Here is a 24754-nt window from a genome sequence, read left to right as displayed (position 1 = left end):
ATGGCTGATTAGTTGTGCTTTGCAAACCCAGTCTCTATGTTTATAGGGAATTAAAGACCAGATCCTGTTCATTTGAGGCACCTGCAAATCTGATATAGAACCTACACATATCTTCATAAGTTTCTCTATATTACACATGTAAAATGTGAATGGGTTCTAATATAAACATCTAGGTAGATTCATATGTCCCTGAATATATACTTGTGTATATGTATTAATGGAAGTATGCCAATATGACAGGCACGTGAAGTGAAGGGAGAGCGCATTCTAGGGAAGGGAATAGCAGTAACAGACATACACAGTTTTCAGTGGTAATAGCCACCATATATGTCGGCATCAGACAGGAAAAGAACCTGTTGAGAGCAGATGCATTCATGGCAGGGAATAATTGATGTGATATATTATATGTGAACTAGAATACCAGGCTGAACCCTTTATACTCAATCATTTACTAGAACAATCTGACTCATTACCATTTGGGATGGTTTGAATAAGAATGGCCCTCATAGGCTTAGATATTTGAATGCTCGGTCCCCAGTTGGTGGAAGGATTAGGAGGCATGGCCTTCTTGGAAGAGCTGTCACTGGGGATGAATGTTAATGTTTAAAAAGCCCACGCTCTTCTCCAGGTAAGTTTCCTGTCTCTGCCTTGTGCTTGTGGAGCAGATGTAAGCCCTCAGCTACTGCTCCAGCACCATGCCTGCCCACCTGCTGCCTTGTTATCCACTGTGTTGGTCATGGACTTTAACTCTCTGGAACCATGAACTCCAAATTAAATGTTTTCTTTAATGAGTTGTCTTGGTCACGGTGCTTTGCTCAGACACCATCCCATGACTAAGTAAGCTTTCTTCATGGCAGAAAGCAGAGAATATAAATTGCCTCTTGATCCATTAAAATGACCTGGAGCCAAATTATTACCAAGGTCCACCCTCAGCTTATATTCTTTTCTACCTCTGCGATATGAAAGACTACACTCCAAATGACAGCACAGGAGCAGGCAGAGAGTTCAGGTTTATTCTTCTCTCATTGTGAAAATTGCTTTGGCAAATATGGACTCAGAAATACACTCAACAAAGGGAATGTTCTCTCTCTTTCTCTCTTTCTCTCTCTCTCTCTCTCTCTCTCTCTCTCTCAGTAAAGGAAGATAGAGGATCTGAAAATGGATCCCACAGAGCCACTGAGAAACAGAAGTGTCCTTGAGCCTCCAGTCAGTGACCCAATGTGTCACTTGACTGACTCTGCCTGCTCTGGGATAACCTTGAAAGCTCACAAATGTAGTGAAAGGAACAGGAAAGTGAGGTAAGAGTGATGGGCCCAAGTGAGTAATGGATGTGACTTCAGCTGGTCCTGACCAAAGTTGGCAACCCAGTAGGACTAAAGGTGAACATTCTGTGTAAGACGTGTTTAGCATAAAGCAAAGACAAGAAGTGCTGACATAATTACAAGTCTGCATGCAAGATAAGGAACATACCTAACAATGATATAGAGGGAACTTTAGCTGTCAAGACATGGAGGAAAAGCCTTCACTGATACAAGGCCACTATTGCCCTGCCAATGTGAAGCTAGGCATCTTTACTAGCTCCTAGAAATGGACTGAGACAGTTTGGTTTGTGGAAGAGTAGATGCTGTGTGAGTATTCTATTGAGCTCAAGATTCTAGCAGGGACACAAATGCAAGATGACAAGCAGAAGGCAGACCGGCCTAACAGCAGGACAGAAATAACCTCACCAACAGCTTCTTGTCACCCTTCTTTGCTTCCATGTCATTTAAGGTCCACTAGTGGTCCCTTTCCTCCCATGGACCTGGGCCTTTCTTTTATTCCAAGAAGTGTAAAGTTCAATATATCAGAAACCCTAGCGATTGTGATAGCCTCCTCTTCTCTCTTCATCTAGGCATTTCCCTGGCCCACTAATCCCAGTGAGAGCTAGCCAGTGCCTCTGGAAATGCCATAGGAAGCCTGACATTCAACTTTCCTATTCAAGTGTGGCTATCTGTAGCCCACCCCTTCTCTACGCTGAGGAGGACAGATCTTCTGGATCTTTAAACTCTCAGTTTGTCCCTGCAGCTTGAGGAGAATGATGGGTTGATCCTGAGCTTCAGAGCATTTGCATCTCCCTGCACAGTGCCCAGGAGTGTACAGCGAGTCTCAAGCTCCAGCTCATGGGTGAGGGAAAGAGAAGGATGTGTGTGCTCTGTGTTAGATTCCTGGTCTAACCTGGCAATGACTTTGCTGCATTCCTGACCTATCAGGGCTGAAGTAATCCTTCATTTTAAATCATTTCTTGACTTCTAAGTTCATTGCTATTAGCTAAACAAGACCTCAGTGACCTTTGACTTTTCATATGAGCCCCATGTGAAGGTGTGTGAACTTAGGATTAGGTTGGATGACTAAGGGTCAAGGGCATCAGGAAACTTCTCTTGTACTGACAGAGTTCCTAGTGCAACTCCGTGGTCAGTGAACCTGTGGAGGTCACTAAGTTGGAATCTTGACCTCTTTCTTTTTTTTTTTTTTTTTCAATGCAGTTTATTCAGGAACATTGAACAATCCTCGGACCCCGGGGAAAGCCAGCCCACAGCTTAAATAGCCTCTGGGTAGCCAACCCAGGCGTGCCACGGGGGCAATGCAGATAGGTCCACATACATGGAAGCAAGCCAGATCCTCGGCCTTAGCCAAATGTGGAGTTGTTCGTGACAGAGAGCACTCACCATCGGGAAGGTGGAAGGCGGAAACCAGCTCCATCTTTAAGGCATAGCATTCCGCAGCTCTCTACAGTTCCCCCAAACCTCTTTCTTATAAGTAATTTTTCTTCTTTCATGCTCAGGACGAGCCTGGAGAAATGGTTGTGATAGGACACTTCGGTCTTAAGGAAAATGAGTTCTGTAGTTCCACATTCACAAGCTACCATGTAAACCAAGTTCACACCCAGCATGGTACTGCTCAAGAGCTGTTCCTGAGCACAGCTAAGCATGACACCACCAGGGGGCAGTATAGAGCCATGTCCACTAATCATTTCAGTCTTAACCAGAGTAAAATTATAACGTCACGGGCCTTTCTGCTAAAGCCCAGGATCACCATTAAACTTCCATGCTGTAGACACAGTTAGTAAACCTGTGTTAGGAAACAGCACATTCTCCACTGTAGCTTACATTTTGTCTTTAATCATTACCAAAATCAGTTTCACTGGGAGCCTGCCTTCATTTATTTTTTTTTATTTTATTTATTGTCTAAAATGGCTATTTCTCACAGATTTCAAGACCTCAAATATGAATGTAATATTTATAATTACGTAGCATCCCTGTCCTAAGCTGATACGGCATGTTGTGTGTGCATGACGATAGCAGTGCAATGTGAGTAAATGACTGTCTGCTGGTGAGAGAGAATTGTCCCTTACACAGAATTCTCCTAAATTCTATAGTAGTATTTTCCCCAGGTGATTTTACAAATAGATTCTACATGAGGGCATACCCAAGCAAGCAACTGAAATAGTATGATAGACATGTTGGGAAGGTTAGAAGCCTGTTAATTGTGTGGATTGATGCAGCAACACGATCACGCTGCTGCACTCTGAACCAGGCGCTGCATCCCTCTCTAACATGCCCTCATCCTAACTTATCCTTGTCAGCTAAGCAGAACAACAGAGCCTGTGTTTTTTGGAGAGTTTAAGCATGTGGTAAAGCTTGCCACAAGGTAGGCATTTGCAAACTTTGAATCTGGTCCCTGGTTTGTTATTGACTTTGTGAAAGTCATTAAAGCTCTTGTTTCTTATTTCTCTTGAGTAAAATAGAAGACACAGAATGGACTATCTCCCTGGGATGCAGTAATTAATATCACAAATGAAAGAAATGGAAATACATTTCACAAATGCAGAGGAGGATTGAAATGCTGGAGCCAAGCCCCAGCACAGCGGCAGGCTTCCTGTGTAAGAGAGAAGCCTGCCTTATCCCTCAGACCACCTCCATCCTCTGTGTCTTTATGGAAACCCCAAGGATGTCATGCAGCCCTTGTTGGCTTTAAACAAAGCTGGCACACCATCATTTCACATGCAGTGAGAAAGTAACTTGGTTTTGTATTCTTCAGGAATACAAATACAATGAAAGTCCCTCAAGCAGATGATGAGAGTGGAGTTTACGGGAGAAAGGGCAGCCTGGGTTCGGTGCAAAGGAAGAAATTAGAGTGAAGGAGAATGGTGTTGCGTTATTCCTCTGTAGTCACTGCAACCTGAAAGCAGGGCTAGTCTGCTCGCGTGTTTATCCAGCTCCCAAGACAGGACATCACTATGTAGCCCTGGCCAGCTGGAACTAACTATGTAGACCAGGCTGATTGTGAATTCACAGAGAGCCCCACCTCTGCCTCTGCCTCTTTTGCCAGAATTGAAGCCATGTACCGTCACTTCTGGCCAACTAAGCTAACGGTCATGGTGCTCCTCAGAGTGGCCAAAAGCAAATATTTGCTAAATCATGGTAGAGGCATATATAGTGACTTGATCAAAACTGACAATCATAAAGCCAATGTCCTTTAATAACTACATTTGCTGTAAGGTTAAGTCAGAAAATAACCACAATATAGAGGCATTGATACCAGTTCATTTTAAATCTCAATTTATGGCAAAATATTCAAGAGTAGGGCTGGTTGTGGAAGCACACGCTGATGGAATGTGCTGAAGAGGCAGAGGCAGGAGGATCACCAATTTGAGGCAAGTCTAGGGCTGGGAGATGGATTAGCAGGTAAAGCACCAGCCATGCAGACAGAAGGGCCAGCTTGACTCCCCAGCACCAATGTGAACATCACATGGGCTTGGCAGCCTGCCTGTAGTGCCAGCCTGTGGGAGGGAACAACGGGATCCCCAGAGGTGGGATGGGCAGCACAGCTGGCTGAACTGGGGAGCTCCAAGTTCCAGTAAAAGATCCTTGCCTCTATATGTAATGTGCAGAGGAACTAGGGAAGACACCAGACAACTTCTGCCACGCTCTGTGCACATGTATACGCTGGCATGTTTGCGCGCGCACACACACACACACACACACACACACACACGCGCGCGCGCACACGCACACGCGCGCACACGCACACACGCATACATGCACAGATGCCACATAGTTATATTTATGCCGACAAAATCTATATTTTTAAGAATAGGACTCTTTAACCGTGAGTTTTAGTTTGATATTTGTTGTGCCCAGCAGTCTGGTTTTCCCCAAGCCCAAGTGCCCAGAAAGTGAAGGGAGCAAGCTACTGCATTAAACTGACAACACAGCATTTTGACTAAACTGAAGTAGCTCTCGTGGGAAAGGCAATTCCCATCTGATGGATCATGTCCTCGTTTACTCTTAAGCATCTACAATGCTTTCAAAGGTGAAGGCAGCAAGGGCTGAAGAAGATGTATGAAGACTCCAGTTTCTTCGCAGAAGCAAAACTTCTGCAGTGGTGACCCCAGAGTCTAACCCTAACATGATCTATTGCTGGACTTTCAGTAGTTTGTCCATTCTCAGCTCCTTCAGGATGAAGCCGCCATGTTTGCAGCGCCTACCAAATTATAAAGTTCTACTATGGAAATAAGAACAGACAAAAAGAACCCAGGGCTATTTTTGAATAAAGTGTATATTCTCCCACATTACCACAAATCCCCAAAATCCCATTGTGAAGAACAAAAAACAATTACCACTCAGAAGAAAACATGGAATTAAATCTATTTCCAATAGCTTTATTTGCTGGTTTGGACCCACATTCAATAAAGAACTTTACTAATCATTATTTAGTTGCTTTGAATAACTCTTATCTGATGGGAAAAAATAACAAGTGTGAAATCTGGAGTAAAATGCAAGTAGCTCTTCTGTGTAATTAATTTTGTGTTGTGAGAGTTCATTTTTATTGCAAAAATCACTTGCGGAAGGTAGTGGCAAGGAGAGGCACAGGCTAGAAGGAGGACATTTGCTAAATGAGACCATCTCTGCCATGGGAACACTTTCCCTCAATAGAATCCACACATATATTTTGCCCTGAACTTCAGATGCATAACTTAGCAGTTTTGAGACATCGGCTGTCTGGTGTCATTGTGTCCTACAGAAGAAAAGCTGTAGCCATCAGCGGCCATATGTCTTCCTCCAAGGGCCGTGTTTTGGGGGTCTAGTTTCTCTTCAACCTTTATCCTCCCAGTAGTGAGGGATCTGGAGCAGCAGCACTGAGCTCTCGCCTGGAGCAGCTCCTCAGTCAAGGGCCCTGGCTGCTGGTGTTCAAGAAGAGAGGGGAATGGTTTCCTTTGTGAAATCAGCCTCTCTCTATATATATATATTCTGGAAACTGTCCATGCTAGCACCCCTGGTACGTCACTTTAATGATTTCTACTGTATGTTCCATTTTCCTTTTTCTTTTTCAAACATGAGTAAATTCATTTACATTTTAAAAAGAAAGAAGGGAAAGTATGGAAAGAGGGGAGACTTCCACACAGCAAAGCCTTCAAACACGGTCTTCCCCTGGACTTTTATCTCCTTGTGATCAATCTGGCTTTCATGTACTTACAGCCTGACCCTATATCTAATTATCTTTATTTCTCAAATTGTAATTCAATAAAATCACATGTTGGTACAGAAAAGAACCTCAGGAGATTATCTGGTCTTAAAATCCTGGACATTTGTGGCCATTTATGTGTTTCCCAAATAATCTTTTTTGGGAGCCCCCTTTCTCCCTGCCTTTCTCTGAGACCATGTGAGTACCCGGAGGGCTAATGGCAGATGGCAGTGCTATCAGCTCCTGGAATGATTCTCTGCACTGTAGACAAGGAAAGAGAAGGGGTGCCTTGGGATAATTCTTCAGGGATTTTCTTACATCCTCTGGCCTTTCAACCATGCTGGATAGCTACACACTTTTGGCTTCCAAAAACCTCTACTCTGGATTGAATCCTAAATAACAGGGGAGAAGGAAGGAGCAGGATCTGACACATTCAAAAGGTCTCAGTGACATTTTCACCTCATGTATGTGGACCAGCCAAGAGCTAGCTGTAAGGAGAGAGCTTTGTATTGCTTTAAAAATACTTTTATTGGGGAGGGGCATGCATGGAGAAGGGGGAGGAGGGGAGGGCTTGGGAGGGGAGGAGGGAGGGAGCTACAGGAGGAATACAAAGTGAATAAAGTGTAATTAATAAAAAAATTTTAAAAAATAACTTCACAAAATTTGAAATTTTAGAGTTTCTGACCCAAGAATATAAAATAAAACATCAGAGTGATATTTTAAAAAGAAACTATATTCTTAATAAACATACATCTAAAAATAAAAAAAGAAAATGCTTTTATTATGTGAGCAAAGACAAACATGATTCTAAGAAAGAAAGGTTAATGATTTTTTTTAAGTAACTGGAAGCTGAACATAAGTTCCAGAGTTGGTGTTTTGCTATAGTTCTTTGTTTAAAAACTGGAAGTGTTTCCAAGCAGATTGGGAGGCAATGATAAAATTACAGTATACTAGTGTATTTAGATACATTTTTTTAAAGCTTCCAAACTGGACTTCTTTCCTTGGGATAGTTTTAGGTTCCTATTTCTGAGGCTGTCACCTTCACTAAAATAGCCATTCATTCCTCCTGCCCACAAATGAGGAGCAGTTGAGAAACACTGCCTTACTTCTTATGAGGAAGATGAGAAGAGGAGTGCATGGTGGCGTGTGTCCTTTATGGTGACTGGGTGCACAGTCTGCTGCTTGAGTTCTGTGGGAAGACTCAGACAACAGGCTGAAAGCTAGGTGTTTGCTCCAGGGAGAGCTCCTAATTTTGAGAAACAGACACTGGCTTGGCCTAGGAGACTGTAGGCTCATCTGCCCATAACTGAGGGTGGCAGTGGGCAACCAACAGACAAGAAGGAGCAGGTACATCATGGGCAGAGCACTTCCCTCTGCTGCCCATCACCCCAAGACACTCTCACGTTACTGTGCCACTCAGTCCCTACTGTGTGCATTACTCCCTTGGTATTTACAGTAGAGCCAAGTTAGCAACCTGGACACTACCCACCCAAGAGGCTAAGCAGCCATGTGGGACAGGGCGGGACACAGAGTTGCACCCTTTCAGCTCCCTTCAACTGGCAGAGGCTCTAGCAGGTCTCTTTCCACAGTGGAGAGAATTTCCCACTAATGGAAGGTAACTGAATGGTGGCTCCACCCCCGTATTCTTTATAGAGGGGAATATATTCGAATACTGTGGTAATGAAGCTCCATGTGCTCTCTGTTGACTTCCTAAGAATACTGCAGGGCCTGCAGCATTGCTGTAAGCATGGTTAATATCTTCTAATAATCTCTGCCGTTTTGTATTTTTAAAACCCAATTCAGTAAAAGTGCATGTCTTAGTCATTTTTCCTGTTGCTGTAATAAAATTTTCTGACAAAAGCAACTTAAGGTAGAAAGGGTTTGTCTTGCTCACACTTCAGGATATAGTCAGTCAGACAGGGCAAGTCAAGGCAGCAGGAGCTTAGAGCAGCTAGTTGCATTACGTCCATGGTCAGAAGCCAAAACCCGTAAAAGCATGCTGCTGCCGAATTTTCTTTGTCCATTTATATAGTTCAGGATTCCAGTCAAGGACTGGTGCCATCCACAGTGGGTAGATCTCCGACCCTAATTAACATAATCAACAGAGTCCCCCACAGGAGCACTCGGAAGCCTGTTTCCTGGGTGATTCTGGGTTCTGCCAAGCTGACAATTACCACTAACCACAGTGTACTGATGAGCATTTAATGGCAAGTGTCAATGTCAAATGTCAAGGAATGCAAGGTGCAGGCTTGTGACTGTCCTAGTTTGCTTTCTGTGATAAAAATACTCTAATCAAAAGCACCTTGAAGAGAAAGGACTTTATTTGGCTTGCACTCCCTGGTCACAATCAACCACTGATGAAAACCCAAAGCAGAAGCCAGGGAGGAATGCTGCTTGCTAGCTTGCTCTCTGGTTCATGCTCAGCGCAGAACCACCTCGGGATAGCACTGCCCATGCTAAGCTGGGCCTACATCAATTTTCAGCGAAGACCATCTCTCACAGAGATGACCACAGGCCAATCTCCTCTGCGCAGTTCCTCAGCTGAGGTTCCTTCTTCCCAGGTTATGTCACGTTGACAACAATGACTAGTCAGCATGGTGTCGTTTGTATGCTATGTGGTATCCTGGCTGCTCAGCTAACTCTCAGACACCAGAGGACTATAGTATGGTACTGCTTTTACTGTCGAGGTAAAAATATTTTAGTTAACATTTTACTTTATTTATAATTGAAGTAATGTAGGTCAGTAGATAGAATGTAATCATTATCAGTCATCTTTATGTAACAAACGGAGTTACTTACAATACTTTCAAACAGGTGTTATCCTCTTGAGCCCCTATTCACGTATATGCTTGGCCTGCTTAGCCTAATGATTTCTGTGAGACGAAAGTCATTCCGTGGGGTTTTGTTGAATGGATGATTTAACTATGTAACAAGTTTTGCTTTTAGTGTGAAAAGAAAAAGTGGCTACAACACAGATCCTTGTCAAAAGGGCTCATATTCCTGTGGAGAAGGTGAAGAGAAAGCAAGGGCTTTGGTGAACATATGCTTTAAGTGACGTGAATCAGACATATATGATGAGAAGTTTACCAATGGGTCACAAATATTTATTCAGTGAGCAATTATTAAATGGCATAGGGGCCTGGTTGTGGCCATCGTTATTAGGTCCACTTTGCAGATGAGGAAGCTGAGTCAGAGTAGTCAGTCAGCTGGCGCTCAGACCAACCATGGACAAAGTGGTGATCTAAATATCAGGATCCTGAAGAACAGGATGAAGGCTGGATTTGTGCTGGAGAAAAGCTTCTGGATAAGAAACACAGGTGGACCTAGTCTAGAGCGATGCTCTAAGTTCATTCTGTCACTGTGCTGAAAGACTGACCAACAGCGATTTAGTGGGGAGAAAAGGCTGTACGTCCAGTCATGAGTCAGTCACTGAGGGAAGCCAGGCAAGAGCCATGAAGGACAGCTGCTTCCTTGCCTGCTTTCTGGCTCACTCACAGGCCCATGCTCTACTAGCTTTCTTACACAGCCTAGAGCCCTCTACCGAGGCATGTTGCTGCCTACAGTGGGCTGCGACCTCCTAAATCAATCCTCAATCAAGACGTTCTCTTACAGACATGGCTATAGGCTAATCTGATCTGGGAAATTCCCCGCTTGAGATTCCCTTCCATGACTGTGCTGTGTCACGTTAACAGCTACAGTTAGCTCAGACAGGTGATGTCTAAATTCACACCTGGTTGTTTGATACAGACACTCTTATTCGCTATTTCTACTGTCCTTTAGAAGCAGGAATTGGCTGTGGGTCTCACAGAAGAAAACCTGCTGCTCTGAGGCCCCCAGAGCTATGTAGAGATTTTTTTTTTTAGACACTGGATATTTAAGATGAAGAGTCTACTAAGCAAGCCAAAAAACAAACAAAAATAAAAAAAAAGAAATGAAGGGGTTTTCAGTCCTTTCATAGGTGTAGACATTAATTTCTTTCTGCATGATGGGAGACACAGAGATAAGCAGATTTGGGACTTTAGCCCTTACCTCTACGGTCCTCAATGTTCCTTCTAATAGCTTTGAGTAAGTCTCATATTCACTTACAGTCTTATTCCACTTCACTCTAAATCTTGCTTGATCCTGGAGCTCAGCATAGACCAGCTCTAGGTCACATGGTTTTCTAGTCTATAACCACCTCTAGGTGCAGGAGCACACTATTGAACCAACAAAGAGAGCTTGCCCCTCTTCCAGGCAGAAAGTACTCTTGCTGCTCTAGCTCTTCCTAGTAGACCAACCTGATGCTCTAGAGTCCAGGTACCTCCAACACTGCCAGCTCCGAGCACTGCCTTTGCCTTCATCAAACCAGCAATGACTAGCAAAGCCTAAAGTGATTTATTTAGTAGGAACTATGTTTTTAAATCCTCTCATTTTTATGCTCTTTCAATAACTTGGGTGAGTGATAGCATTTGGCTGGTTTGTTGGTTGGTTGGTTGGCTGATTGGTTTGCTTTTCTGAAATACTGTCTTATGAGCTCAGGGTTGGCCTCAAACTCACTTATGTAGCTGAAGCTGATCTTGAACTCCTAATCCTCCGAGCTGGGATTATAGACATACCTAAATCGTAAATAGCATTTCTTTTACTCTGAACATTATTCACTATTTTGTACTTGGAAAAACTCTTATATTTTCATCTTTTATTTTTATCTAGTTTGTGGAACAAGGTTAGATCTCTCAAAGAAAAAAAGTAGATCAGTAGCCAGGATCAGAGAAGACTATGTTATAAAAATAGACAAGCTTCAATGGATGCATGGAATACAGAGATGTTGCCTATATTCATGATAGTTTTCTTCAGTCCTACAGACGAATGAAATTATGTCATTTTCAAGACAATGGATGAAAGTAGAGACAATCAGATATGTGTGCAACAAGAAAGAAGAAATGAAGTATTTGAGAGGAGGAGGGATAGAGGAAAGGGGAAAAGAGGGCAGTGGATGGCAGAAGTACGTGATATGCTTGAGTGAATACGCTATCAAACCCATTAAATGTGTAATTAACACACACTAATACGATTTTAAAGGTGAATTTAACAATTGCTTTTCCCATAAAGATTATGCTGTCATGGGACAACCCTCTGATGGCTGGCTTGTCACTCTGAATCATAGCATATTTCAGTAATTCTGCTAATATAGTAATTTGCAATAAAAAAAATCATCCATTCATACTTGGTGGCTGCATAGCCCTTTTATTTCAAGGTCGCCTGCTTTGTTAATAATAACTTGGAGTTCTGCTGAATTGTTAATATATGTCAACATTCTCTTTCTCAGTCTCATAAACTAAGTAACAACATTCAGGTTAAATTCAGGGCTCTTTAATTTTATTAAAAGGAACGTTTTTTTCAATTTAAACCAAGTACTTTGCATGAGCGCCCTTTTTTAAGAACTGCAGACTGATTGCACGTGTTCTTACTCATTCATTCCAACACAACTTTTTGTGGATTTCCACCTGGCCATTTTCAGTAATGTAACCAAAGTTACCTTATTTGTGTAAAGTAACAAAACTATATTGGGAAATTATTGTGCTTTTCAATTCTGTGCCCCAGTGAGTCTGAATTCTCCAGAATTAACTTAGAGGATTGTATTATAAAGATAATTAAGAATGGATTATTATTATTAATTACTTCCCAGTAAGTCCCAGTAATGAGCAAATAATTAAAGCATGCATTTCCCTGTCCTGTTTCTCAGCGCCTGCCGTGTACACACACAATTCATGTGTCGCCTCACAAGTTCCATTTCATATTGCTCTTCTTTCTCTCAGACAGTGCTTTAAGCAAGTGGGACAAAGAGGAAGAGAACATCATAGGGAGGAAAGGACACTCACGCCAACCTTGGAACAGAGTGGACGACAGCCAGTCCAGTGGGGAAACAGGTGGAGCTCGGGTGGGAAATAGGTGGGATCATGGGAGGTGGGAGTGAACAGGGCTGCGGGGAAAAAGGAGGCAGGAATAGCTTAGGTCTCTACATTTACACCTAATTTCTGACTATTACAAACACTAACACAGCTGCTGAGAAGCTGCAACGGCAGAGGTTTAAGTTTGAGATCAGGTTTTGCCACTCACACCTTGACTCTGAACAATGAGTTTGGTCCCCATGGGTTCAGGAGGGGCAGCTGAAAAGTGACCCCAACATTGCTTACCAGCAGGGTTACAGCAGGGACGTGGGTAGGAAGCGATGCCTGGCAAATCTTGTGGTTACTGTCTTATTGTTGAAGTATAGTTCTCCTTTTAAGTGTGTGTGTGTGTGCTGTGTGTGTATGTGTGTGTGTGTGTGTATGAGTGTGTATGAGTGTGTGTAAAGTGTGCATTTGTTTTGTGTGTACGTGGTATGTGTACCTGTGTGTGTCTGTGTGTGGTGTGTGGGTGTTGGTGTGGGTGTGGTATGGTATCAGGGTGTATGTGTGTGTTTTGTGGGTGTGGTGTGTATGTGTGTGTATATGTCTGGTGTGTGTATATGTGTGATGTGTATGGTGTGTATATGTATGTGGTATGTTTGTGTGGCATATGTGTGTAGTATGAGTATTTGTGTGATATGTGTATATGTGATGTGTGTATGTGTGTATATGTGGTATGTGTGTGTAGGTATGTGTGGTGTATGCACTCTGTGTGTATGTGTATAGCGTGCTGTGTATGTGTGTGGTGTGTATTATATGTGTATGTGTGTGGTGTGTGACTGTATCTGTGGTGCATATGTGTGTGTCTGTGTGTGTGTGTTCATTTGTGTATATGTGCTCCTGTGTGTGAGTGTTGGTCTTGTATGCCACAGTGCACATGTGAAGGTCAGGAACAACCTCAGATCTTCATCCTTGCCCTGTCTGAGGCAAGAGTCTCTTATGCGCACTGCTGCATGTGACAGCTTAGCTGGCCTATGAGCTTCCAGAGAGTGTCCTGTCTCTGTCTCCTATCTCATGGCACGAGCATGGGATTACAGATGTGCCTACCCTATGTAGGTTCTGGGGATCTGAACTTGGATCCTCATGATTGCACGGCAACTCTGTACATTGAGCCATCCCTCCAGCCTTGATGTGTAATTTTCCGTTACTTAACCCAGCTAGTCATATGCCAGCAGATTTGACCCTCAAGAATTTTACCGCAGAGATACCCAAGCAATAGATTGGCATTATTCCAATACTAATTTGAAGCAAATAGCTAGGTTTTAAATATTTTATTAAGCATCACATTGACATAGTCAGGGGTTACACAGACTTGAAATTGAAAGACATCAGAATCTGAAACCTGATCAACTTGGATTCATATCCTGGGTCCATGACACACCAAGAATGTAGTTTGCTGAATCTAGAGTCTTCTGTAGTGTAGACGTGGTGATTATCTCAGGTATTTTCTCACATGGAAAACCAGTTCATTTAAGCAAAAGAAAAGACTCAAATTAGGTAAAGAATATAAAACGAAGAATTAGGAGTGGATCTGATCAAAATAAATTGACTGCACATGGCAAATTCTCAAAGAATAAATTAAAATACCTTAAAAAATAAAAGGTAGACATTAAGAAACAAACAAGCAAAAAGAAAAAAAGAATATGCACACAGTCTCCAAATGAAGTGGTCATACAAACAAGAGTAGAAGCTTGGGCACAGCCTGGCAGAACTGAGGGGTTGAGTCTTGACCCTACGTCATCTCTGTGCTGTGTTTTATTGGTAATGAAGCTAAGGCCTGACCTAAGTGTCTCAGAGACACAGACCTCCGGCCTCCTGGAAACTGGACCATTCATCTTTCCTGGGCTATACACAGTATATAGAAGACCATTTGGACTCCAAAGCCATACTTTTAAAAAGTAATTAAATATGAATTAAATGTTTAAATTAATAATCAATGGAACTCAATACAGTAACTAATCTGAATTCCATTGGTTAGTCTATGTTTTGGAAGCTTGAATCAAAACCCAATGGTGTTTTGCAATATATTTTAAATTATATTATGGCCAGTGGCATCTTTCATATGTTCATCCATCATTTCTTTCCACTGGAAATGTGTTTTTCTGGACGCTGGGAGGGACTTAGAGTAACAAATGGCCATGGGGAAGCACTGTTCTAAACTGCTTGCCTGTTCCTCATGCATCAGGTTTGCTGCTATCAGCTAATCACCCCAGCTTCCTGTCACCCGGAGGCTGCTGATGGTAGAGAAAAATGGAATGTCAACTTCAGTTTTCCAGGACTGCTCAGTGACCCTAATTCTCCCTACCCAGATGTGCCTGTCATCCTCAGCCATAATTTTAAAATGTTTGAGCCTGTACAATTCTGTTTAGACTGAATTCTTTGTACCAATCCAGCCTCCGAATCTGTCCACAGCCTCACTGAGCCTGGGTCATAGAATACAGTATCTCTGTGCGTTCACTCTCTGAGGACAGTGCATGGCAGTAAGTCACAGGGCAATCAGCTTCTCTCGGTCCTTTCTGATTTTCATCCAGCCTTTTCTCATTTCCTCTTGCCCTCAACTACAGAGGCCTGCTGTTATTTTCATGGTTAGTCTAGTTTAATGTGTTTGTCTTGCCTTGTGGTATCCAGCTCATGATTTGGTTAAAAAACAAATGATGCAAAACTACCAATTAAGAGCACTGAGTTTATCAGTGGCTGGCTCTTTGATCACCTCCCCCTGATGGGGGAGCAGCCTTTCCAGGCCACAGAGGAAGACAATGCAGACGGTCCTGATTAGACCTGATAGGCTAGGATCAGAGGGAAGGGGAGGAGGATAGCCCTTATAAGTGGACTAGGGGAGGAGCATAGGGGAAGAAGAGGAAGGGAGGGTGGGGTTGGGAGTGGACGAGGGAGGGGGCTACAGCTGGGATACAAAGTGAATAAACTGTAATTAGTTAAAAATACTTTAACTAAAATAAATTAAAAAGAGCACTAGGTTTAAATAGCTAACTATGTGAAGATCTGTGTGTAATTTCACTATGTCCTAGTCTATATATCAGCATTTTATTCATTGTTTTTCTTCTTTCAGTCAGTCTGATACTCTAGCTAATCACACAGCAGTTACAGGGTAAAAAGTTGCACTGTTGTTTGTGTTTTACAGATGGAAATACTGGGATCCTAATTTGCAGCTGACTGTACTGTATCCCAGAGACAAAGGTGGGACCACAGCCCAGAGCCCCTGAAAGTTGTCCCCCAAGGATTATACCACTCCCCTGCAGCTACCTCCTCCACCCTATTTTCTTCTTGGGTAAGCACTGACTTTTTTACTGAATCATGAGATGAGTGAATGAATTATGAGGTGAAGCTATAGTTGTAGAATATGGCTTCTGTAGTTCTTCCCTGAGCCCAGGGAGCAAAATGTTTGAGTCAAACCATGCAGCTTTCCCATACGTACTCCTTCTGAGATGAATTACATTACTTCACCCTTTATTTATTGGTCTTGTAGACAGTGCTATGAACAGATGTGCTATTTTCCAGGATGTGTATTATGTTCATTGACATTGATATGCCTGCCTTCTGTTCAGACTATGGCTTGAAACCATCATAACCTCTACTGAATAAGAAAATACTCAAAGACCATGCTTTCTTTGTCCAAATCCATCTGCATGGATGGCCTTGCATATCTACATCAGAAATGGCCTAGTGAAGTTCTAACCATATCTGGACTCATTCAGCCTGAGTTTTTCACAGTAAGTCCACTAACCAGAGAAAGTTAGCAAAGAGAACAGATCTTACTATGGTAGTAGTTTTATTTAACTTGGTTCTTGGTTTATCTCAATTTATCTTAAGTACTCTTGCATAGTGGTACCTCAAATTCCTGAGAGAACAACGTAAAGAGGAGGGGTTTACTTGGGCTCACAGTTTCACAGGGTTTATTCCTGGGTCACTTGTACTTGTGTATAGCATCATGCAGCAGGATGTATGACAGAAGAGATCTCTTCACTTCACAGTGAACAAGAATCAGGGAAAACAGGAAAGAGCCAGGAATAAGAGTACCCAAACAATATAGCCCCAGTGACCTATTTGCTCTAAGCAGGCCCTACCCCCTAAACTTCCCAAACCTCCCCAAATCCACCATCTCAGAGCCAAGAGTCCAACAAGAGCCTGTAAAGGCATTTGATGTTGGAACCTGGACCAAGAGTCAGACACGTCATAGAGCCAGCACGCTTGATAACAGGCAGGCTGTGGATGTGAAGTTGTTTTGAGAATCATTCCAAAGGAAGCGATTGACTTGTCCTTCAACAACAAGACCTTCCAGCATCCAGGTCAGTAGCAGCTCTGAGACACAAAGTTTCCTGGGTGACTGAGCAGGCTTACAGAGCAGTGTCTGAGCTGAGGGAAGCAGAGCCGGCTTCCACTCAGAGGATAAGCTGCAGGGCTGGCATGCTGGATCAGAAGGCCGCATGCCAACACTGGACCCTATGTACTGAAGCCTAGTGTGGCTGGTTCTGTTCACTCCACCAGAAGCCAGACCTCAGAAGTGAAGTCAAGAGGCTTCTTCACCCTGGTGATTTACTCTGATTTCACTTTGTATACATATGGACTCAATTTTCTACTGTCTTTATAAATATTGTTGTGACTGCCTCTGCCAAGCTACCCCTCTCACCCCAGGGAAAAGTCAGAGACCAGACATTCCCACCCTACCTCCCTTCCTATTAGACACAACTGCAAGGGTTGGGAGCAATTTAGCTCGTCAAAGTGATGTGTGTATTTGAGTCTTTAAAGAGCCAGGCTAAGCTTAGAGTCAGAGGCCTTCCATAAATAACCTGTGTCCTTCTCTGTGTGTGGTTGGGCTGGAATGCCTTTCCTTTTAGAGTTGTACAAGTATCAAAGATCAAAGAGCCAACCCTTTCTGGATATGCTGCTCATTAGAAAGCCCCTGTTCTCTGTGGGAGGATGCTGGCAAAAGTACCAGTATCCTCTCTGGTGACTATTCACTGATGGTTGGGGTTGGAGGGCGCTCAAAGAACTTACATCTACGTTAAAGGACTTTTTAAAAAATTCAGATGAAAATTCGCTTTCAAAGGCAACTGAGTACTGGTGTCCTTTTGGGTGTAGAATATGGGAGGAGGGAGAAGGAAGTAAAGAAATTGACCCACTACCACATGGAATGTGGTTCAAGACTGCCTGGAGGTGGACAGGTACCTGTGTAATCTACTCACAGTTGGATAGGCATTGAAGACAGCCTTTGCTTAGCAGGGCAGAACACACCAGAGTTTTTTTTTTAATACAAACTAGATAATGTATTTGAAAAATACATTTTGAATTAGTTTGCTATCGTTTGAAGGGAAAGAGTGTGTTTCAGTTCTCAGGATTGTAGATAATCACAATGCACAAAATAATAGCTGCTCTCTATCCTGTCTGTTGTGTGCCACTTGCCACACAGTCATATGACCTCTTTAATCCTCACAGCTGTGCACAGGGGGGCTTGTTCCCCCTGTCTTACACATGGGACAACAGGCTCCACACAGTTGAAGTGCGGGACTCAAGGTCACATTGCTGTTAAATGGAAAGTTCAGCATTTGAAGAGAGCTCTGGAACAGAGTGGCTCTGACTGCTGCTCAGCCTGTGTATAGTACTTCTGGCTTCTCCCGCAGTGTCTGGCCCATGTTACAGAAGCTGATGGAGCCCTTGCCTTCTAAGCTTGTCACAGAAATATGTTATTGCTGTGTGTCAGCAATCTGTGGGTCAGAAATCCATTATTGCTGTGGTCCCAAGCCCAGGGTGCCTTGCTTCTCATTGTACTGGCTCTTATGAGCATGCTGTGGCTTGGAGAACTGCTTTATACCCACAGAGGGTTTCCAAAGGAAAGCATCCTAAACTGTGTGATAAAGACACCATGTTAAGGGAGCTCAAGAGATGGCTCAGTGGCTAAAGCACTGGCTGCTGTTCCGAAGGACACAAATTCCATTCCCAGCACCTATTTGGTGTCTCATAACCATCTAAGACTGTGGTCCTAAGGAATCTGATGTTCTTTTCTGGCTTCTGTGGACACAGACATGCATGAAGGTAAAACATACACATACATAAAATAAAATTTAGATTAAAAGAAAGAAAGCATGTTAAGGTAAATATGTGACAAGCCTATTATCTCTCAAAGAACCCTTATTTGCATACAACATGGAAAATTCTTTCATTGAAAAAAAAAAACCCTCAAACCTCTGAACATGTATATCTGTATGGGTGACCTGTTTTTGTGGCAATCTTGGGCAGTCAGACCTCATCACTCATACATCACAGTCCATAAGTAGGCCTCATCTTGTGTTCTTTGCATGGCGTTCAAGCCAATGTCTTCTGAGTGATGTTTGCCACATGCTTGGCAGTGATAGCCAAAAAACATGTATTATTTTAATGAGAATCATGTTTCAGTTCCCCATTCCTTGTGGTATCTTCATTTTAATAAAAACCTTAGTGGTATGAGCCTTTCAAAGATAGCAACCACTGCAATGTAAAGATCCCAGTGGTGAGAGTCAATGGTCGTGGCTATGTGGTCCCCTGGAGCTTTTGTCCCTGTCACAGGTAAATCCTGAATACAAAAGACAACATGAGATCAAATGTTCAAGATGATTAGAACCCACAGCTACCTGGACACATTCCCTTCTCTTTGGTACTTAGCATCCCTCATGTTGCTTTTGTTATTTTTATTTTTTTAACTTGCAAAGGTCATAAATGGAAGCAGAGAACCAGGAGGGTCTCTTTTTTTAATACTGATTTAATAGCAATAAAGAGCATCATCAAATCCTGTGATCTTCCGCCTCCACATTTTCTCGAAAGGTTTCACACATGCAGTGAAAGAGACTGTTAGTCAGCCTTCCCCTCTCCTGACTTTCAGCTTTGCAGAAATCAGCTGCCAGGTGCCGCGTATGTTCTCAGCTCCTTGACAGGAAGAAAACACGTTTGCTGAAAAGCAATGGAATCTTTAAAAACCAGTTGCACTTTGCTAACTTCTTTCCTTCTCCGGTGCCTAGAAGATTTTTTTCTGGCCCTGGGCTGGTTATTGTGTTCACAAGGCATCTGCCACCCCGAATTCTCTCCCAGGGTTGGCAACTCCAACTGGTGATGGACCAGAAGCATGAGAAATGCCAACTGACCAACAAATAGTGAAGCATTAGGGAGCTACTTCTGAAAGGTAAAGCCCAGAGGCTATAGGTCCATTCACTTCGTGAGGGACTGTAATTTCCAATGCAATTAGATTCTGGCCAGACGTTATGGAGATGGCCTCTAGTAAATGAAGCCATTTGGAAAAGATATGGAGCCAGGTAGAGAAGAATAACAGAGCTTGATATTACAGTGTTGCCCTTATATCCATAACTCCATGCAATATATGAGACCCCTGAAATGTTTTCATCTGGAAATTTGTCTTCAACAAAGCATAAAAAGAGTTCCCTGTTGTCCTAGGGGAATAGACTAATAGTAAGTACTGTTGTCTCCATATGTTAACATTGTGGAATATTGAAACAAGCTCCAAATAAGGTGTAGGTCTCTTTCGAAGCAAAAGAGATCAGTCACACTGTGGGCGAAATGCATGTCAATTTGGTGTTGTAGTCAGGACTGTTCACCTCACCTCATGATGCTTTGTGGTTTTTTGCCTCTGGATGACATGGTTCTGCTGCTCAATGCTTGCTCCAGGTTGTTGCATCGGATTGTCAGTCTGAATGTTTTTGTTCATTAAATGTTGTAAGTAAAACTGATGTGACGGAATAGCTGTGGCTGACTCAGCTACAAAACAAGAGCTTTTCTAACCCACTGTTACCTACCCACCCACCAACCCATTAACATCTGTTTTCTGTCCTCAAATGTCCAGTGGTATATTTCCACACTCAGGGAAAATTGATAGTGACATTTAATTTGTCCAAAGAGTTAAAAACAGAAAGGAAAAAAAAAAAAGAAAGGAAAGAAGCAAGGAAGGAAGGAAGGAAAAAGGAAGGAAGGAAGAAAGGAAAGAAGGAAGGAAGGAAGGAAGGAAGGAAGGAAGGAAGGAAGGAAGGAAGGAAGGAAAGAAGAAAGGATTTAACATTTAACAGAAACAAAAGTCAACCTGAAAACCAAGTTGAAAGCTGATTTCTAGTTCATGATCACACATAGACCTGAGGTCTGCCTGCAGACGGTGTGGTGGCCACGTTTGGCCACGAGTCCTTGTTGAAAGAGTTGTGTTGACTCTCTGAGAATATTCCAGGGTCCTCTGTCATAGAGGACTTGGAAGCATAAATCTTAAAATCTCATTGAAAAATCCAGGTGGTGGTGGCACATGCCTTTAATCCCAGCACGAGGGAGGCAGAGGCAGGTGGATCTCTGTGAATTGGAGGCTAACATAGTCTATAGAGCAAGTACCAGGACAGCCAGGACTACTCAGAGAAACTCTGTCACAAAAAAAAAAAAAAAGTCATTATATAAAACCCAAAGAGAAAAATCAAGCCTAATAAACCTAGGACTTTGGCTCCATGTCAAACCTTACAAACTGAAATCCCAGGTTGCTCCTCCAGAATCCTCCAGATGTCCACATCCCTAATCCTGTTTGTTAGCTGCAGCCTTGTCCTGATCTTCCTGGAACAGCCTTTTTGCATAAAACTATGGTAAAGAATAAAGGCCAGGCTGAGGGATATCACAGTCTCAGAAAACCACATTGTTTGATGATCTGATAGAAGTCTCTTTCCCTGTCTTACTGGGTAAAATTGTCCCTTGTGTTTTGAATGAGGGAGTTCCCCCAAACACAATACCGATGGCCTGAGTTTGGCTGCACCCCTGGAGTCCAGTGATTAAAGAAAAGCATGGACCTCCAGGGAGAAGCAGGGCTATAATGCCTATTATGATAAACAGTAATTTAGAAGTATCCTGCAAAGACAAGAAAAGTCAAGGTTTTAATACAGCTTTATAACAAAAGTTCAACTCCATCTGGATTAAGCTGTAACATATTTTTAAAAAAGACTTTTCATCACCGATTACATCCTACCTATTCCATAATATCTTTATGACTTAAAAACATTGATCTTTAATAACTTCAGATTCTCCATTTATAAATTCACATTCTTATTAAAATATATTTGCAGTCTCAAAGTCAGTAGCAATGGTGCTTTTGCACATTCAAAAACTAGCATAGGTGGCAATAAATTTGAATTACATAAAGGAACACATAAACATGTGTCCTTTCATGGTCAGTGTGGTCCAAGCCTTTTTTTCCCTGCACTTTTCTATATCTTTGATTTTTTCACAATGTAGAAACAGAGCCCAAATTCAGCGTTACAGTACTGCTTACCAGGCCTAGTTACCCATGTGAAAGAGAACAGTGACATGGCTATGGAGAAAGCATAAATTACAGTGCTTTTAGCTATGAGGTCAATGTCAATGAGTCAACTATACATAGTGAGTAGGATATCTTTAAAGAGAAATAGACACAAAGTTATATATTGATTAGTAGTCAAAAATATTCCGCAAAGCTTTTAGGAACTATATTTCTTCTTAGAGCAACCATTTAAGATCATTAATTCAGTTTTCCTGTTCCCAATACAAAACATACCAAGGGCGGTTAATGAAAATGCATTGTGTTTGTCTCACACCTCTGTGCCGTCTGGTTATTTCAAGGATGGGTAGATGTAGTTTTCAGCCTCCCTCTGAAATGCAACTAAGAAACAACCTGCTCTGCTGGTTCCAGGTTTTAAATAAGGAGTGTTAGGTGGACTGGATCTGAATTGCATGGGTCTTATACCAAAGGCAGAGAAAAGAAGGTGTTCTAGAAAGTAGGAGAAAAGAACACTTGGCCATAAGCCCGAGAGAGGGCAGAGGAGCTGCCGTGAGGGATGTAAGCTGGAGCTATGGGAAGAAGCTGGGAAAAGGAAGCCATAGTGAAAGGAAATGAGTGTTCATGTTAATAATGTCAGGAGTTAAGACAATGGGATATAGTGCTTCCAAATATATGCAAAATGCCCTGTACTGTTCCTTCTTGAAAGTTGGGAGAGGGGATACCAACATATTCTACTGAGTTCAGTGACATCCTTTCTATGAAAATTGAATCTGTTCATTTGCTTTTCTTGCTCATGGAAGCTAAAGTCTCTGCTTTATGGCTAGTCTAGCCAGCATGTGTGTGTGTGTGTGTGTGTGTGAGTGTGTGTGTGTGTGTGTGTTTATGTATAAATCTTAAACTGCAAGTACTTGTATGTACTTACATCAATAGAATTTAACAATTTATTTAGTATACTACGGACACAGAGATGTTTTACTGCCCAATGTGGAGAAGCTCTGTGTTCTCATATTCATGCATAAGGTAATTTTTTTATAGGCAGAAAATAGAATTTGAGGCTTGAAGTAAACAAATCACTGCTTTAAAGAGTGCAGGGAAGAGGATACAACTTCAGAAATAATTGCTGCTTCTATGCAGTTGCTTGTTGGAAACAATAACCTGAAAAGGAAGCTTCTCGGTCATTAGCCCGTGATGTGAGGAAATTAGAAAGTATAAACAGAGAAGACAAAAAGTGGAGAGAATTTCCCATAATGCCATGTGGACATGATAAATTTTACCATTTGCCACTTAATGGTATGTTATATCAATACAGAATTGGACTCATGAGCTTCATTAAGAAACCTCAAATCTGGTGGGAAAGGGATTTTAGTATCTCAGGAAAGGCTCTGAAAACTTTACAAAAATAAGTGTTTGTGAAATATGGCCAAGTTATTTCTTCACACATGAAAAATGTTCTATATCTTCTTCCTAGGAGTTAAATCTATTTTGTGAAGTTGAGATTTCTAAAAGCAATGTTAAAACCACATTGAGCTGCTGCTGAAAAGTAACAACCGTGCCATCTTGTGTGGTCTTCTTAATTGAACAAAATCTTTTATCTTATCATTTGTCTATAAGGGGTACACTGTTGGGTGCCTTGCCGGTGGAGTCCGGGAGCGAGCTGCACCCTGGAGCCAGAGTTTGAGGTGCTTGTGATGTGTGGCAACCCACTGAACTCAGAGCTCTGGAAGAGCAGCAAACCCTCTTAACTACTGGTTCATCTCCCAGCCCCACAAAACCAAGCGCACACAGAGCATAAAACAGAAGCTCATACACTTCCCCAGTATTGGCTATTGGAATACTATTGCTGTTACAACAGTGACCCTAGAATAGCATATGTTAGTATATGTTGTCCTGAAACAAATATCTTTGCTTATTTTTTACTTAGAAACTTTTTATTTGTCTTTTTTTCTTTTTATGTATGGGCTTTTTGTTTGTTTGTTTTGTTTTTCCCTGCATGTATGTTCATCACCTGCATATACCTGTGGAAGCCAGAAAAGGGCATTGGCTTTTCTGAAATTTTAGATATTATGAAATACCATATGGTACTGGGACCCAAGGTAGGTCCTCCGGAAGAGCAGCCAGTGCTCTTAATCACTGAGCCAGCTCTTCAGTCACATCTCAGGAACTCTTAAAGCTAGAAAAGCAAAAGGTAAAAAGTGATACAAAGGGAAACTTTTTAGAAGTTTTTAGAAGTTGTAGAGTGTAATTTTCTAGCTCCTGCAAACTATTTTTATAAAAGAGTGATTCTGCTTGGATCTCTGTGTGTCATTAATCAGTAATTAAAGCCAACTTCTATAATAATTAACCTGAAAGGATCAGTAACTTATAACAACAAAGATGAATTTATTAACTGATATAAAAGTTGAATCATGGTGGAGTGGTTCCTCTGTGATGTTCTTTTTTTTTTTTAATAATTCACTCTATCTTGTTCTATCTTGTGACCTGTATAGTTTTCATGGGGAAGAAAAGGAGCATGTCAGGGACATTTCAGTCTAGAAATAGCAATATGACTTCCACTCCCATCCTTCAGCCTATAACCTAGTGTTAAAGTTGCTCTATTACTGTTGGGTGTGCTAGAAAATTGTTCCTGCCTGTTTACATGGAAAAACAAAAACAAACGAACAAAAATGCATGTCTTTCTAATTCTCAAAGATAAAAATTTAAACTCCTAAGGATATGCCATGAATTCTTTACTATTATTAATTAAATTTGCTATTGACAGTTTTAGCATGTGTACATAATGGATACTAGCCACTCTTGCCTGCCAACCTCTTCCATATCCCTTCTGCCCCTGATCACCCTCCCTACAATTCCCATTCTCAAATTCATGTCTATTCATTTTGCTTTGTGAACCACTGAGTTTAACTCTAAGCCCATCTGTGTACTCACCTGGGTTTGTAACTTTCACTCCTGGTATTTATTTCATTGTCCCACTATGAACAGGAGGTTGGTGTTCACTGTTTTCCCACAAGAGTGGAACTGACTGTGTCAAGGTGCTGCTTAACCCTCA

General features: G+C 42.0%; 1 protein-coding gene across 6 annotated transcripts in view; it reads left to right on the top strand.

Moving 5' to 3' along the window:
- The window catches only part of Kiaa1217 (KIAA1217 ortholog), an 839639-nt gene that overhangs the window by 319381 nt on the left and 495504 nt on the right, over window positions 1-24754 (top strand). For all 6 annotated transcript variants that reach the window (XM_060372904.1, XM_060372908.1, XM_060372905.1 and 3 more), the window contains one exon: window positions 15571-15717. The gene's annotated coding sequence lies outside the window, so the exon portion shown is untranslated. The remainder of the gene's footprint in view (window positions 1-15570; window positions 15718-24754) is intronic.

The sequence above is a fragment of the Meriones unguiculatus genome, chromosome 19 (genome assembly GCF_030254825.1).
Source record: "Meriones unguiculatus strain TT.TT164.6M chromosome 19, Bangor_MerUng_6.1, whole genome shotgun sequence".
In the NCBI taxonomy this organism is placed as follows: Eukaryota; Metazoa; Chordata; class Mammalia; order Rodentia; family Muridae; genus Meriones; species Meriones unguiculatus.
This window is presented reverse-complemented; position numbering and strand designations above follow the sequence as displayed.